At 44.9% G+C, this 13,661-nt stretch overlaps 1 long non-coding RNA gene across 1 annotated transcript; it reads left to right on the top strand.

The window, feature by feature from the left end:
- Nucleotides 1–11,792: 11,792 nt before the first annotated feature.
- On the top strand, nucleotides 11,793–13,325 carry LOC123361395. The gene is made up of 3 exons (XR_006576156.1): nucleotides 11,793–12,018; nucleotides 13,048–13,178; nucleotides 13,275–13,325. It is a non-coding gene; the product is annotated as an uncharacterized LOC123361395 (long non-coding RNA).
- The last annotated feature ends 336 nt before the right edge of the window (nucleotides 13,326–13,661 follow it).

The raw sequence follows: 13,661 nt of genomic DNA, 5'->3' as shown, positions 1-13,661 counted from the left end.
TCTATACTACCTGCCGGATCGGTGGGGAGCGATAAATCGACCCCCGAGTGCTCTCCCATAGACTCCTGTTCTCCACCACCATGAGAGGCACAGGCAGAGTCGATGGGGGAGTGGCAGCAGTTGACTTACTGCAGTGAAGACACCGCAGTGAGTAGATCTAAGTATGTCGACTTCAGCGATGTTATTCACATAGCTGAAGTTGTGTAATTTAGATCGATTCCCCCACCCCCTAGTGTAGACCAGGCCTCAGTCTCCAGGCTCAGTACCCAACCTGCCTTAGCTTTAGTCCGATCTGATTGGCTCTCCAACCATCTTGATGCTGTTTGCTGTCCTAATGGAGATGGGAATGTCCGTTGTTTAGACACAGCATAATGAAACCATCCCTTCGCTGATGTTTAGAAGGGAAAATCACCCCCTTGACATGAATGTCAATAGAACCAAATGACACTAAGCTGGGGGGAGAGGTAGATATGATGGAGGGTAGGGGTAGGGTCCAGAGTAACATAGACAAATTGGAGGATTGGGCCAAAAGAAATCAGATGAAGTTCAACAAGGACAAGTGCAGAGTTCTGCACTTAGGCAGGAAGAATCCCATGTACCACTACGGGCTGGGGACCGACTGGCTAAGCAGCAGTTCTGCAGAAAAGGACCTGGGGATTACAGTGGATGAGAAGCTGGATATGAGTCAGCAGTGTGCCCTTGTTGCCAAGAAGGCTAACAGCATATTGGGCTGTATTAGTAGGAGCATTGCCAGCAGATTGAGGGAAGTGATCATTCCCCTCTATTCGGCACTGGTGAGGCCACATCTGGAGTATTACATCCAGTTTTGGCCCCCCCACACACATACACTATGGAAAGGATGTGGTCAAATTGGAGAGAGTCCAGCGGAGGGCAATGAAAATGATTAGGGGGCTGGGGCACATGACTTCTGAGGAGAGGCTGAGGGAACTGGGGATATTTAGTCTGGAGAAGAGAAGAGTGAGGGGGGATTTGATAGCTGCTTTCAACTCCCTGAAGGGGGGCTCCAAAGAGGATGGATCTAGACTGTTCTCAGTGGTAGAAGATGACAGAACAAGGAGTAATGGTCTCAAGTTGCAGCGGGGGAGGTTTAGGTTGGATATTAGGAAACACTTTTTCACTAGGAGGGTGGTGAAGAACTGGAATGGGTTACCTAGGGAGGTGGTGGAATCTCCTTCCTTAGAGGTTTTTAAGGCCCAGCTTGACAAAGCCCTGGCTGGGATAATTTAGTTGGTGTTGGTCCTGCTCTGAGCAGGGGGTTGGACTAGATAACTTGCTGAGGTCCCTTCCAACCCTAATATTCCATGATTCTATGATTCTATGAACCTGGCAAAAAAAATCAGTGAAAAATGCTGAAAAGTGCAGTTTGGGGTCAAATTCCGCTAATAGATTTAGCCAAAGGGGAAAAAATGGAAAAACTTCCAAAAGTAAAACAATTTCATTTCAATGCTTTCGAGATGAAATGTTTCATTTTGAAACATTTTATTCAGAAACTCAGCTAGATTTAACTTAATAAAAATTAATAATCACCCCCAAATGAAAGGAAAAATTTAGTGTCAGGTCCAACAAACTGTTTCATTTGACCCAAAACAAATGTTTTCACTTTGTTCTTTTCTTTCAGCTGTGAAACTGAATAATCCAATATTCACCCAGCTCTAAATATCCACTCCTTACCATTTTACCAGTCCGTGGATGGTAGAATTTGGCTCAGTTCTGGAACAGGGAGAAAGGTGGCTCATCCCGGATGAGAGGGCGAATTGGACCCTTTAAATGGCCAAGCACTCTTCACACAGCACACAGCCTCACTTCCGTTTGTTCCTGTGTGCTGCCAGAGCGCATCAGTTCCTCTGGTGTCTATCTCCTTCACTGTGCTGGGTCCAAAGATAGCACTGCGTGATCCTGGACAAGTCACGTCATCTCTCTGTGCTTTAGCTCCCCATCTGAATAATGTTCCTTTGTCCGTCTTGTCTACTGGGGGCCTGATCCAAACCCTATGGGAGTCAATGGGCATCTTTCCATTGACTTGAAGGGTTTTGAACCAGGCACTTGGAGTGTAAGCTGTTCATCTGTCTCTCACCATGTGCATGTATAGTGCCTAGCACACAGGCCCCTGATCTTGGTGAGTGCCTGCCATTACCACTGTAATATTACTCATAAGTACATTCACAACTGGTCCCCTTGTCTAGGTCTCAGCGGAGGAGGTCACTGATGGGACTAGCATATAGTCTCATGATGGCTCTACAGCCAGTCCCTGAAGAACAAACCTCAGACTCATTCACAGGGGAATGAGAGGAAGTTTTGTTTTTCCACATTGTTGGCCCTGGTGCCTCTCATATAAGTACTGCACTGAAACTCATGCCCCTGTACTGTGCTCACAGTCTGGCTCCATGGCTATATAGTCAGGGGTTGTAGAGCCCAACCTCTGTGAAATAAAGACCAAAAAGCAGACAGACTAAATTGCTTGAGGCACTTGTTGTTGGCAGGAACTTGCTGTGATCTGTGCCAAACTTTTTTTAGATCCAGAAGAAGTTCAGGGGCGGGCAACATATGGTGACAAGAACAGGCCGCTTAATATATTAGCTCACAATAGGATGGTGTATTACACATTGTGTTGAAGCGGAATGGGTGTGGGGGGAGAGAAACTCCACCTCTTAAAAGCCATTAATTGAAAAATATGTTGCTTAATGACACACAAAGGACCTAAAATATTTAGATTCTGCTGGATAAAAGCAAACCTAGGTTAGTTTTTTTATGTTTTACCCATTCATTTTTATGTCTAGCTATCTAAAAAATGAGCTTTTACAAGTTATTTATTGATAATAATTTTAAAATCTCCCTTACATATTTCACAGCCAGCACAACTAGCAACAGGGGTCTTCATTTTGTCAGGACTATCAAATTACTTCTATTAATGCTGTGATGTCTGGCGATTTCTGCTGTCTACTGTGCTTGGACATCAAGTGATTAAGATCAGCAATCATCTGGCATTCACTATGCAAATATTTTAATTTAAAATTATTTACAGTATTCTGAAAACAACTCTCATCATTAGCTAACGTGTATGGCCTGCTCCAGCATTTGAAATCAGGAGCTGAATACCAGGCTGCGTTACGGCTTTACTCCATGCTTGGGCATTACTGTGGATAATAGTGAAATGCAAAAAGGAAGAGAAGAAAGAGGAGGAAAGCAGTGGGAAGGGAAGAGGAGACTGGGGGCTTGTCTACGTGCTGCCTTAGTTCATACCAGCTGGGAGTAAAGGCTAATGTGTGCTGTCCTGTTGTGCACTCACAGGCCCATGTGGACCCTGCTGGAGCACGCTAAAAGTTACCCAGTACACATTAGTGTAGTACTGTTAAAATGGGACTAATGCACCATGTGGACAACCCCTAAGGGTACATCTACAGCTTGAGGAGGATGAGTTGCAGTGAAGTGAAGTCACTTTACTGCTGAATGAGAGCATCCATATGGGAGTTTAACACACATTGACTTCACAGCTTAGCTTTCCTGAGTGTCCCCATGTAGACATGGCCCAAAGGCTACCTCTAGACTAGAGTTTGTGGTTTTCTTTGAAGTGGAGTTCACTGGTCACCAATTAACTTGAGTTAGCTAAGATGACTGTAAATGCTAATCCAGACATTTCACAAACCCTCATGATTTCTTCCCCTTAGTCCAAACATTTTGTGGCGCATCAAGACCAGTTTTCCACAATAAGACTCGCTAATTGGCAGTCAGTTAACTTAAAACTGCAGCACCAGCTCTTTTGTAGACAAACTCTATAAGAACGGGAGCATAAAAAGCAGAAGTGGGTGATGGAAGATGAATAACAGGAGAAATGGTGCTGAGGATTAGGGCCTGGATTCTCAAAAGAACTGGAGAAAATTAGGGACCCAGCTGCTATTGACTCTGAAAATATCAATCTAATGCTCCCATACAGTCTTAAATGATGCAATCTTAAATTTCATACATTACACTGCGATACTGCTCCGAACGCGATGTGATCACTGCCAGCTCTTCAGCTGGAAATATCCTCTCCTAAACTTCCTGGTGCAAACAGGGCTTCCACTTAATTTTGTAGAATGCTCTTTGAAGGGTTCTCAGGATGCTTGTTGAATTCATGCTCCTAGTAGGTGTTAGAGGGTTTCCCTTCACCCTCTCCACTGGTTCTTGTCACGCAGACAGAAAGCAGAAGAGCAGAAGTCTGAAGTGTAGACAATGTGATGTTTATTGGGGTTAGTTTCCAGCAAACATGTTCCATAACTCTGACGCCACAGAGCTTTGTTTCCCAGTGTCTCTCCTCCCCCCCAGAGGCACAATTATACCTGCAATGCAGGACCTCAGTCCCACCCCTTACAACTTAGGGTCATGTTCCATTTTGGGTCTGGGGTCTTCATCTCACCTCTTTGTACCCCATGGGAGGGGTCAGGAGTGAGGTTCTGCTCCGGTCAGGGACGGGCATTTCTTTGGTCTCTTAGTGTTTTACATCTTCCCCCCAAGCCCCTTTGCCCCTCCCGACTGGTTGGTTGACTGTGCCTTGAGATGGGGTTGAGGCATTATTAAAGTGTGCTCTGAGGAACACGTTCACTGCTCCTATCTGTTCCCACTGTCCTAACAAATCCAGCTGACTGGGCAGAAGCAACATCACAGTGTCTTTGTCCCTTGTTTACACGTATTAGTATAAGAGTATCAAAAAGTCAAACCCAAAATTCTATCCCAGGCTAACAAACAGACCTAGATACTCACAGTAAGTAATATTTGCAGTATAACATGTGTGTAGCCATCCCTGCTTTTCTTTTTCAAAGGTGTCCTTACTTATAAATAGACAGGTTCACTTTGTTCTCAGTGTACAAAACAATAACAAGTCTAAATGAGAAAAAATATGCTAAGAATACACAGAACATGACTGCTGGGTTGGAGCTGAATATTTGCAAGGAGAAAAATATTATTAGAGATGTAGAAACCAGGTTGAGCCAAAGAGATTTGAATGCCTAGAGATTTAACTGCTAGGATACAGAATTTACTAAAAATGTAGACAAAATAACTCAGAAGTCGGTCAGGGATACAATTCCATAGCAAGAAGGAAGGGTCATTCATATGGAGGGTAAAGCAGTATCACAGTTGTTATAGAAAATAGGGTTTGGATGAAGGCTATAACGGTAGGCATGGCCAATTAATTATTTAGAAATTGCGTGAGATAACCAGTAAGACTCTCTCTTTCCAGAGGCACTACTACTTTCTTATGTGGCTGGTTTTGAAGTCTCCATACACGGAGGCTATTATGGACTTCAAACTAGGGAAAATGCTATACATGATAAATAAGGTAGAAGCTCGGGGCCATCTAGAATCTAGTGATTCCAATATCAAAATACTCATGATGGCAACGTACTAAAGGGAAGAGTCAGTGGTGCGAGGCTTCCAGAAAGAGGATGTTGAGAGAATGAAAAGTGCCCCGAGGAGCGATGATGGCTGTACTTTCATACATAGGGAAATCTACTCCAGCAAAATGAGACGTATTAAGAAACTATTTGTGAGCAGAGCTGCTATTAAATTTCATCCCCATTACGTCTAAACAGGAAAGGCAGCAGAGACCAGTGCAGCGAAGTGCGGGAGGAGAGGGTCTCAGATGCAGTAAATTATAAAATCAGTCTTTTAAAGTGTGGTCAGCATGGTCAGAAAAATGGCTGTAAACAAGATTGCTTGGAACCTTCTGCTTACAAACTAGGCCCTGGTCTGGTATTCGACCCTTGTGCCTACGCAGATCCTAGTGCACGATTGGGACCCCAGTTTGTAACACTAGGCGCTGCAAAACTGCTCTGGACAAATATAAACTATATGGTATTGAATCGTATTTCACACTGGAACACTGGGGTGCACGGTGCATGGGAAAGTCATCCCATAAAAACTCACATGAAATCCACCAGCTAGCAAGATATGACCCTTAGGATAAGTTCAAAGACTAACATTTGCAATATAACACCCAAGTGGTTCTAACAGGCCAGCAGCCCTGCTATAGTAAGTTTTTTCTTCCCATGTCCCACGTGTAAAATGTTACATTTCAAAAAAAGCCCTCAAAAGCACACAGTATAGCTACAAAATGAAGTTCTCTTTCATGTACAGCTATGAATTTCAAATCCATTTCCCCACTAGTTCCCGCTCACCTTTCAGCCCATCAACAGACTTTTATAGCATCAGCCTTTCAAACTTATCCAAGGGCCAATTATCCGGAGCACCAGCGATGGTCAGGTCACAAATTATGCTACTGCTGTTGATCCACTTATCTGCAATTTACTTTGTTATGCCATTACCCTGGAGAGGGTGCAACCCAGGGCACTCTGTGATTTCAGGCTTGGAGAGATGTATTGAGTAGGAATTCTAAAACACAGGGTATATGCAGAAAAACTAGGCAGAAAAGGGTAACAGGAACTATATGGTAGGCAGGTCTGTTTCACTCACACATTGCACCTGAAATGCTGCGTCCTGAACCAGAACTCCACTCTCCCAGCGAAAGAGGAAGTATGGGGTGTGCTGGGGAAAGGGGAGAAGAGGTGTGGGGAGATATTCCCCCAATGGAGTTTGGTTTCTGACGGATCTGATGCCTAAGCATACGTGAAAGTTTCTCCTCTACAGCTTTAGCCTATGCTGGGGCAAGGTAGTCGAGAATTGAAGCAGCATTTGCTTGCAATTAGTCCCTCCTCTGTTCCTGGGCACAGTGCAGAATCAGGGTCAGGAGGATGCGTTAACAGAGTGTGTGCCGGTATCTGCAGATATCTGTGTTGCCCAAATCCCTGTTTGCACATATCTCTGTAGTATCTAGGTGTGGTGATTCTGATAAGCAGGAATGTGGGCGTAAAGGGTGTAGTTTGGCAATAATTGCTGGAGTGACTTGCAAGACAGATACAATGGTCCCACAGGCATTGACGTTTGTGGATTTTGTGAGTCTGCTAATACCGTGTGTCATAACATATTAGATGTACATTATCCAAGCTCCCAGCCTCATACAGGACGTAGCCAGGAGCTTGCTGATCCCTTGCAGTGTGTGTCTGTAGCGGGGCAGTTACAAGGAGAAAAGGTTAAAGTCAGCTGAGGTAGGCGGCTTGAAGAGGCAGCCTCAGCTGTGGCCACACCCAGTCAGGCCACAGCTGGCTCTGATATAAGGGCTCAGGGAGGTGCTGGGTCAGTCTCACTTCAGCCTTGGAGTGGGAAGGGCCTGGCTGCCTGGGAGCTGAGGGTACCTGACACAGAGCAGGGCTGGGGAAGGCAAGAGGAGCTGGGGCGCTCCAGCCTGGCAACTCCCCAGGCTGAGGTCTTGTTAAACAGGGGTGGCTCTATGTATTTTGCCGCCCCAAGCACGGCAGTCAGGCAGCTTTGGGTGGCGTTTCTGCAGGCGGTCTGCTGGTCCCGCGCCTTTGGCATACACGCCACTGAATTTCCGCCTAAGCCATGGGACCAGCGGACCTCCCGCAGGCATGCCGCCGAAGGCAGCCTGACTCCCGCCCTCACGGCAACCGGCATGCCGCCCCAGGCATGCGCTTGGTGCACTGGTGCCTGGAGCCGCCCCTGTTGTTAAAGGCCTAAGGAGGTACTGGGGCTGCAGTGGCAGCTGGTCCAGCCCCCTTGCCAATGATGAGAGGCCAAGACAGACTGCAGTTTGCCCCAGAGAAAGGGGGCTAGGTGACAACTGGCAGTAGCCACTGAGGCAAAGTGGCCATAGGGGGAGGGGAGACCCAGAGCTGTGGGGCAGCATCCCAAGATAAGAGGGCATTGGGGTCTGGGAAGGACATGGGGCCTGTGGCAGGCGAGACACCGGCCAGCAGGGGGCACGCCAAGGCTGGAATTGAGCTCATTTCCGGATGACCAGCAGGAGGTGCCATGGTGGTGAGTGCTCAACCTGCTATAGCATTCCTGGAACTAATCCCGGGACTAGTTCCTGGCAAGCACAGTGGTAACCAGATAACCAGACTTGGGTGCAAAGCCGAGGGAGATGGCAGATAGAATTCTAAATCTCAGTAGACTGGGCGGCTAGCCCACATCCGACTGAGACTAGTGATGGAGGCGTCTCAGATGCAGCTTCTGTATGACTCTCCTTTGACTGTGCCCCTGGCATGCCCAGGGTGCTGTGTGTAGGCCTGCCACAGAGCTGTCCTCCTCGGACACACACGCCATTTCAGATTGGGCCACCAGTGAAACCACGCTGCCACGGTTCTGACGCTTTGGAGCCTAGCATGCTGCATACACTTGGGGCCCGCAAGTCAAACCTTTTGTTAGACCCATTCTTCCAATCAGCACCAACAAGTCAAAATCGAGAGCCTTCCCCACTGCCTCTGAATTTTCTTCAGCCTCTGTACAAGAGATGAAGATGAAAGCATCAGTGGATTAAACTGGATAAAGGTTCAATTTCCTGAATGACTCTGCTGCTAATTCAAAAGGCAGGCATTGTATTAGCTTAGGGATGAGCACTCTCCATCCCAGGCAGATCCCTCATGTAGTCTACAGGAGATCCATCGGCCTGGACATGCATATGGAGCATTGTGTGTTCCAGCCATCACTACTTTCATGCTGGAGCGGCCAAGCAATACAGCTCCACAGGCTACTTTGCATTTCCAGATCTACTGGGAAAGTCTCAGCTGCACAAGTGAGAAGTATAGTAATTCTGTGCCGACCTGCTGCCCCTCCTTGACCAGGGCTAATGCAGGGAAGTGCATACTGGATTTCTGTTTGGACCAAATATATACTGACCCATTTCAAGTAATAAAAAGGCACAAGTTAGACAAAAGTTTGGGAGGCCCTCCAAAGATTCCCAGTGGAAGAACGTTAGGTAATCAGTTCAGAACATTGCCACATTGCATTTTTGATCTTCAATCATAAGGCCATGTCCCAGTCGAGAATGACATGCTAATGACTTAGGGGGTGTATAAGACATTTCCATTTCCACTTTATTAGGTCTATAAGCATGTTGGGGGAGCTGATCAGTTGGATCTTTTGTAAATTTCTTCCTCCACGAATGCCAGAAGGTAACCCCAATTATTTTACACGTGCTAACAGGCTGTCAGGGCACACACTGTCCGACTGTTGATTTCCTTCAACCTTTAAGTGACCCAAAGACAGATGCAAAGGTCACTACACATTAGCTCAAAATCCACTTCCTTACTATCCCCTTTTGCCAGGCTAACTGAAAATCTGGCCTTTATATTAACAAAAACTTTTCACATTTAGATCCCAGCTCAGTGTTTGAAATCATTTTGCCAGGGCTTTTTTATTGACTCACCCCTCTTGTTAGGTGGGGGACGGTGCACCTTTCCTAGAGGTGAAGGGGTCTGTGCTAAAGCACCTGCTTCTCACAGAGCTTGTGCTATTTGCTGACTGCAAACAAAAATCCCAGGTGTGTCACTGCACACTAGATTGTTACAAATTACATGAGGGCAGACTGAGGCCCACTGCAAACAGAATGGGAGTGAAGTACTCAGAAAAGAAGACCTGTATCTTCCACAGTTAGTGGTCAAAGCAATGGAAATGTAGCAATAGAGGAAGGATACATTGTAGTGTAATCAACTATGTGACTGAGACTTTCAGCTGTGGGGAGGTGTTTGTTGAAGCTGGACTTTATCCTACTTTAAAGACTCAGATATGTCGATTTTTCCCCCCTCTGGAAGTAAAGTAATAACACCAAATGATTTAAAACCAAAATGTACATTTTGCTGCATTAAAAGCAGACATTGCAGATGCACTTATAAGGCAATGGAAAAACACAAAGGGCACATTTTGTGCTGCAGTGACGTTTATCTAGGGGCACAGGACAGTATATTGGTTTCTTGCTGCTAAATCTCTTCCTGTCTTGGGCTTTTATGACAACATTTAGATTCCTATCCTTGGTGGAGTATGTCCCTCTTTGATATTTGTACTCTCATGGCATTCTCCAAGATTGCATTGGGCTGATAAAGCTTTTATTAACGTTATTACATGTCATTTGCAGTAAAGTGCAGGATTTAAATGTCAGCCCATTTCCCTGTGAGTGCCTGTCACTCCGTGTCTGACGATCTCCTTCTGAGAGTGAGGTTCAGGACACACACACTGGCAAAAATGTTACCTGGTCTTGGCAACTCCGCAGATGGTCTCAGTACATCAGGCTGTAACATGTTAAGCCTCAGACTTGACTTTTGACTAGATTTAGGTTAACAAAGGGCTAGTTATACTTTCTGGAGTGAGGCCTTGACTACTGACAGTCACTAGGAGTCCTTTGGCATTAGGAGCTAGAATCACAAGAGAAGGTAAGTGCCTGACTGTCACTTTAGTTCCCCAAATCCCAGAATTGGGTCCTGCTGGGAGTCACAAGGCCCCTGCTCAGTTGCCCTCTAGCGGTGCCTAAATTCACTGAGCACTGATAGGGAATTTTAGGGGTCGTACAAGGCCCCACAGCTGTGGAAGCCAGTAAATAATTAACAAGGATTTGAAGAGATCTTAATGAATGTTAGTTAGCAAGAGTCAGGCCATACTGTAACCTTAATGACGTAAGACTTGTAGGAGCAAAGATAGTGCGAGGCGACAGGACAGGAACTGTGTACAAAGTTATTACGACCTTGCAATCACTAACCAAAATGCAGGCTTGCTTTTTCTAGGATTGAGACAAATAAGATAAGCCTTTTTGCTATGTATAAACAAAATGTAGTTGTTGCTTTTTACTGTCTGTATTATTGTTAGAAATTGTCTGTAAAAGGTATAAAGGCTTGCTGTGATTGTTTACCAGTTGAGAGACCTGTCCAGGACTGGGTGACCCTGTGTCCTATGGCACTCTCTCCCTCCATGGTAATTACTGGAGAAATTAAAGTATTTGATTTTGCTGCACCCAAACATAAAGCGAGAACTGAGTTTTTCTTCGACAATTTGGGGGCTCGTCCGGGATGGCAACGCCCACGGACCCACAGACGGCTACTACGGATCATTCCCCTTCGAACCCCATGGCGCCACATGAGAGGTATGAGACCTTTTGAAATCTCTATTGGGGTATCGGAGGAGGACTTTCCGTGAGGACGTCTGTCTCTGTTGGGCTCACGCCATCTGAACTTATTGACTGTGCAGCAGGATCAGATGCAAAGTGGTATTGGGGAGAGGCCCCAATAAGGTTAGTTTATAGCAGTACTGGGAACTGCTGAGTTGGCCAAGGTAAATGCATAAGGTAATGCATAAGGTAAATGCATAGGTAAATGCATTAGAATGCACCGGTGCTGAGGGGTTTTTACCGCCTCAAGAGGGGTTGTCATACCGCCTCATGGTATTGGTCCGGACCAGGTAAAGATGCATCATGGTTAAAATAAAAAAAAAAAAAAGAGATAAAAAGGTTAAAAAAAAAAAAAGAGAAAAAAGAAAAAGGAAGAAAAAGAGGCCTTGGTGTGTGTGTGTGTACACCAGTGTGAGTGGCTGTTACCGGGCTAGCCCAGTAACTAGTGGATCTTTAGGAGATCCGACCCACGGTGGGCTGACTCAGCCTGGCATAGTCCGGCGAGGAAGCTGCCTGGGTCTAGGGGTGTGTGAACCCATCTTCCCTCCCCTTTCCCTTCCGTGTGGGCTACTGACAGTCTAAATATTCCACCTTACCCCCTAAGGGTGCCCCAGCATATTACATGTACGTACATTATGGTCCTAAAATCTGCAGGTATTTAAATGATTGGAATCTGTACATGCGTGAAAAATTCATTTAAACAATGTCCATTAGAAGGCACCTTCAATCGAGATAAGATCATATATCTAAGAGGAGCTTTTAATCACCAAAGAAAAGCCTCTGACACGGTGTGAGCAATTTGTCTAGGAACGGGTTAATTTGAAATTCGGCTTCACCCAGAGATAGGAGAAGTTGTTTTGTGTTCAAGGTCGAAAATCAGTGCGGACTATGCTAAGTGCAAAGGAAAACTGCTTTGCACTTGTGGAACATAGAGACGGGCAAACCGAAGGCAGTACAGATTGCGGAATTGGAATTATATTTGCAAAGCTTAACTTCCCAGTGAGACATGTGTGAGTATTAAAGTGGTTTAAGGCTTGGGGCATTCATGTTTTTTTCTGTGTGAGGTGGGAGCTTTCCCAATACTCTCCATTGTTGTTTTATTATTTTAATGAAGCTTTAAAACTTGATATAGAATACGGAAACACTATTTGGTTTTGGTGCATTATTTAGCTTTGGCTTTGTTTTGTTTAACCGGTTACTGATGTTTTTCTGCTCTGTTCATTTGGCCGTTAGGTGTGTGAGCGGAACTGAACTTCTCGTTCGTAATTCCTCAGGGTGGAAGCCATGTGTGCGATGAAGCTCTGAGGTTGTCCTGAGATTTTTTACAGTCCCGCCCCCCCGTAGCGGACAATATAATAGAAGTAGAAAAATTTGGCTTAGACTGTAATTTTCTCTGCTTTCTGTGTAATTTTCTTTTCTGTTTAAGTGTCAGCAGACAAATGGGTGGGTCTCTGGGTAGACCCCCAAAGGGGTTTGGATTATGTGTTAAGTAAATGGCCATGTATTTTTGCCCAGGTGGCAAGCCTTACTAGGGAGGACTCGGGTAGTCTTGTGAGTAGAAATGTTTTGGGGACAAGACCAGAAGGGTGAGGGCTAGTTGTGAAGCCCACCCTCCTAGCTAAACTGGTAGTGGAGCAAATTGGTGCAAAATGGAAGGGACGGCTCAGCAAGAAAAAAGGATCGGGCCCAGGCGAGCAGGCAACAGACAGAGTGATTGGACAACAGGTTGGAAACTTTTGAGGGTGTAGTGGAATAAAGGAGTAAGTGAATATAAGCATGAGAATTTCAAATACTCAGAAGTATATTTGGAATGGTGATTTGAATTGGTAAAGTGGCTGTTGGAAGGGAAAAGCAAGTGAGGACAGTTTTTTGGTGTCTTTGAAATGTTTGTAAATAAATTCAGGCAAATAAATTTATTGGATTGTAATAATTTGGCTGTGACCAATTTTGTTAAATCAGTTGAAGACTGTATACAGTACTATGTAATGATAATTTTATTAGGCTCTACAGGCACTATAAGTGGTGATGTTTTCTTTCAGTGTTTAAAAGCAGGAGTTAACAATAGGAAAGCAAGCCGGAAAGCATCTGTGATAATGCAAATTAACTAACTGATAAGGTGGAGGCCGCTGAAACCAAGGCTGTCTAAGAAACACATACGAGAAAATATGGGGTAATTCCTCTGTTTTGCCTCGAATCAACAAGAGTATTTGTATATTTTAAGTATTTAATTGCCCAGACGGGGTGGACCTCTGTTTTTGTCTTTCAGATAATCAAAGAAAACTAATGCCAGCTGCACAGCATTCAACGTACCTTGATTTACTGGCACAGTAAAAAAATTATGTTGTGTGTTCTCTGTTCTGTCTTGTTGTGTTTTTTTGTGGCCAGAATTGTTGTGTTTAATATTTTCATGAGATGGTCTGATTTGATATCAAGCGGAAATGTTGGATTGAGATGCAGATACTTGTTTTGTTCAACTTGGAATACAAAGTGTTTGGTTACATTAGAGGAATGTGATATACTAGAGTCTAATACATTTTCTTCAAGTAAGAGAAAGAAACTACATTGGCCTAATCTTTTAATTGAGAATTGTTGTTAAAATTTGCATATTGACAGTCTTTGGAAGCGAGGACATGAAAAGTTAACCCACTCCCCA

The sequence above is a fragment of the Mauremys mutica genome, unplaced genomic scaffold (assembly GCF_020497125.1).
Source record: "Mauremys mutica isolate MM-2020 ecotype Southern unplaced genomic scaffold, ASM2049712v1 Super-Scaffold_100583, whole genome shotgun sequence".
Classification (NCBI taxonomy): Eukaryota; Metazoa; Chordata; order Testudines; family Geoemydidae; genus Mauremys; species Mauremys mutica.
The sequence above is the reverse complement of the archived record's forward strand: the minus strand, read 5'-3'. Positions and strand labels throughout refer to the sequence as shown.